The following is a 4,372-nucleotide window of genomic DNA, read 5'->3' as shown; positions in this document are numbered from 1 at the left end:
CCACTTGGATGACTCCAAAACTACAATTGTTTCTCTTTATCTTTTACCTCCTACCATCTATCTTCAAATAGCTTGCTTTGCCCCATCTTGTATTCTCTATTCTGACCAGAAAAATTATTAACCTTCCTAGGTAAACAAAGCAGTTGATTTGTCTCTGGAGCTCACACATATTCCTTCCCTTTTGCATGGCCTGCTGCCCAATTTCTTGTCCAATGAACAGAGTCATTTTTCTCCTGACCACTGATAATGACTGTTTCTCCCATAAAGAGTTTTAAGTGAATCCCGTGGATTAAGTCTATCGCTGTGCAACCACAACTGTGTAAGGATGTGTCCAATGTTTCTGTAATAGCCTTTGAGTTTTTTGTTTTTCCAACGGGGTTTGTTCCACCACCACTTTAATTTTAAGTTCCTCAAGAACAAAGATGAGGAACTTTGAATAATTCCACTTCCTTAATAATTTGCCACAAAATCAAAAGCAATGTCTTCTGCAGTGTGAGCCTTCGGGGCATGTGAATTAGAAAATATTTTTCTGTTGGAAGATCTGAAAGATTGTATGAATTTTCTGGGAGACCAAAGTGACAAATTTCATATAATTAAGACCAGGGCATAAGCAATGTTGGGTGGTCTGATATCTAGACAGCTTAGGTGAGAAAGAACATTTTCTGATTTCATCCTTCTTTTTACTTTAAGTGTGGGTATTTGTTTTTGATCCTCTCTCACTACTGCAGTCCTTTCTTTTTGCCTCCCACTGATGCTGCAGCTACATTAATAGCTATTAGCAGAGAAAGGAGAGAAATATCTGACATAAAATAGTAACAACTTGAATGTGCTTACGAAGTATTCGCTGAGCAAATAATTGAATTACCATCGCCACTGCTTCAGCCAAAAATTAATTTTTTCTTTGAGGAAAGGATATTCTATGTGCTGGTTATAGAGAGAAAAACACTCTCTTGAGGGGGCAGGAAGCAGTGGATGTAGTTCTTAAAAGGAAAGAAAGAAAACTTCTCTTTCTCAAGCCTCCTGCTACATATGTAGTCAGTTGGGAGAGCAAGATTTCTGATGAACCCTGAAATCCCAAAGACTGTGGTCCTGAAAACCCAGGCAGAGGGACTAGACTAGAACATCAGCAAGGGCCCCTTCAAGTACAAAACTCCTCTAACATTTTGATATAAAAAATGTATATAGTTCTGTAATTTTTCTTTTACTTAAGAAGGAAGAAAGGAGATAGAAAGAAGAAGGAAGGAACAGATGGAGAAAGAAACAAGGAAAGGAAAAAAATGAAAGAAGAAGAAATAACCAAAGAATTGTAAAGAAAATTTGGCTCCTCTGAAAGATGAAAGAAAGAAAGAAAGAAAGAAAGAAAGAAAGGAAGAAAGGAAGAAAGGAAGGAAGGAAGGAAGGAAGGAAGAAAGAAAGAAAGAAAGGAAGGAAGGAAGGAAGGAAGGAAGAAGAAAGGAAGAAAGAAAGAAAAGAAAAAGAAAGAAGAGAAAAGAAAGAAAAGAAAGGTATCAGCTTTGAGTGATGGTATAAAGTTTTATTAATTAATTATTTATTTAATTTGTGTTCATGTAGCTCCCCCTATGGGCAGAAAAATTGTTTTTCAGATCCTTAAGTCAATGAAGGCTTTTCAAGCGGCAGATGGTTTCTGGAGCAGAGCTGAGAGGGTTATATTCTCACAGGAAAATGTGTTCTTTGCCATGAATAATAAGATGAACTACTTAGCTTATAAATATTGGAGATCTTTAAAATCACTACTGCTTTTATTTTTAAGAGCTACACTAAAGGACCATGTATTATTGAGACATGGTAATAAAAATTTAACAAATCCACGCATCTAGAGACCATATTAAAATACAATTTTTGTTATGATTTCTTTGGTGTCCATTTTAAGCTTTGCTGAAAATAACCAATAATCATAAATATTTACAACAAAATAACGTCTTTTATGGAATGAAGATCTTATGAAGCCATTTTTTATTAGTTAATCCTTCAAATAGGGCAGAATTTAAAACATCACCATCCCTCCAAATGCATAAATGTCAAAACTAAGAAAGACCAATGTACTAATTTGAATGCAAATTAGTGACTGAGATTCAGGTATCATATTGACACGGAGCTGAAGAATTTGCAGGTCAAGAATCAATTGCCTTAGCGTTGCAGAACGACTGAATGTTTTTCTCTGATTTCTGCCTCTGAAAATTATGATGATACATCAAGGCACAAATAAATGGCATCCTTTCCATCATGTTTCCCTCATTTTCAGACTCAGGAAGTAACATTTACAACTCTATACTCCTGTCACACTTTACCTGTACCTCTTTATAAGCCTTTTAATATTTATGTGATAATGATTTAGTTTATATCTATACTGTGATCTCCACGTGGACAAAAGACACTGTTCTTATTTCTTTGCTGCCCCAAATTTTCACTGGGACGAAGAGGGGTATAATCAATTAACTAACTATATGTGTAAAAATATACAGTGCCTAGCATAGGATGGTAAAATCCCAAATAAGTGTTTTGGATAAATGAATAACTGCTGATAAGTGAATAAATAAACCCATGAAGTAATAGTTTCAGCAAAGTTCAAGCACAAAGCAATTTAAGACTCCTAGAAGGAAACATAGCTCAAAGCAACATAAAGCAATGTTGTATAAACTAAGTAGAACTCAGTGCTAAAGTAATACTATGTAAAGGTGTGACAGAATAGGTGTCAGTTTATTTAGAGTGTAGGTCCGATTTGAGCCAGGTTTCTAAGGATACAGACCAGTAGGCACATTCTTTCACTCAAGCACTATGTAGCATGACCCCATCATTTTGTTGAAAGTCCAAAATTATTCTAAAGAATAAAGTCTAAAATGTTCCACTCTCTACCACTGAGTGAGGCAGTTGTTTGGTGGCAGCCCGTTTTAGCCTTGGATCAACATAAAGAATCAAAATATTGCCTCTTGGGCTTCCCTGGTGGCACAGTGGTTGAGGGTCCGCCTGCCGATGCAGGGGACATGGGTTCGTGCCCTGGCCCAGGAAGATCCCACATGCCGCAGAGCGGCTGGGCCCGTGAGCCATGGCCGCTGACCCTGTGCGTCCGGAGGCTGTGCTCCGCAACGGGAGAGGCCACAACAGTGAGAGGCCCACGTACCACAAAAAAAAAAAAAAAAAAAAAAAAAAAAAAATATATATATATATATATATATATATAGCACCTCTTAGTGTCTAATAAATATCTCCATATTAATAGGTCCCAAATCGAACTCTTGATTTCCCACGCCCTTAACTTGTTTCTCCTCTATTTTTTCCTATCAAAGTAAATCACATCACCCCAGACTCAGTTTCTCAATCCTAAAATCTATAGAGCCTCTCTTCCTCTTTTTCTGATTAATAATCAGGCCGTGCTAGTTCTTATCTCCAAAACCACCTACTTCGATTTCTACTACCATCATCTTAGTCCAGACTACCACCATCTTATGCCTGGACATGTTCCCCTAGTTAGTCTCCCAACTTTCAGTTTGTCCATCTCCAACTTATTAGAAATGTGTAACATTTTTTACAAGAAAAAACAAATAGATCAATGAAATGCACCAGCGGGATCAGAAGAAAGACTTATGTATTAACATTTTTAAATCAGTGAAGAAAGTGTGGACTACTAAAAAATACTGATTATCTATGTAGAAAAATAGATTCACACTTAATTTAATTCTCGAAAACAAATTCCAGGGCTTCCCTGGTGGCACAGTGGTTGAGAGTCCGCCCGTCGATGCAGGGGACATGGGCTCGTGACCCGGTCCGGGAAGATCCCACGTGCCGTGGAGCGGCTGGGCCTGTGAGCCATGGCCACTGAGCCTGCGCGTCTGGAGCCTGTGCTCCGCAACGGGAGAGGCCACAACAGTGAGAGGCCCGCATACCGCAAAAAAAAAAAATTCCAGATGGGACTAACACGCAAATAGCGATAACAAAAAAAACCTCCAAATTATTAACAAAATTATAGTGAAATTTATCATAGCCTTGGGGTATAAAATCTTCCTAAATAGACACAAAAATAAATGCTTTAAAGGCTGATAAATTTACATGAAAATTTAAAACTTGGATATAGAAAGAAAACTATGAATTGCCATGTTTTCTCTCCTAGCTTATATTTTTTTCTCTGTAGCTTTCTAGCTGATTAGTGCTCCTTTTCATTTTTTGTTAAATTTTGAAAGATAAAAGTTTTCTTTTCTATCATCTACTGATGTCTTAAATATCTGACATACACATTTAAAATTATTTTAACAAGGGCTTCCCTGGTGGCGCAGTGGTTGAGAGTCTGCCTGCCGATGCAGGGGACACGGGTTCATGCCCCGGTCTGCGAGGATCCCACATGTCGTGGAGCGGCTGG

This window comes from Phocoena phocoena, chromosome 4 (assembly GCF_963924675.1).
Source record: "Phocoena phocoena chromosome 4, mPhoPho1.1, whole genome shotgun sequence".
NCBI classification, from domain to species: Eukaryota; Metazoa; Chordata; class Mammalia; order Artiodactyla; family Phocoenidae; genus Phocoena; species Phocoena phocoena.
Note: the sequence above shows the minus strand (reverse complement) of the source record.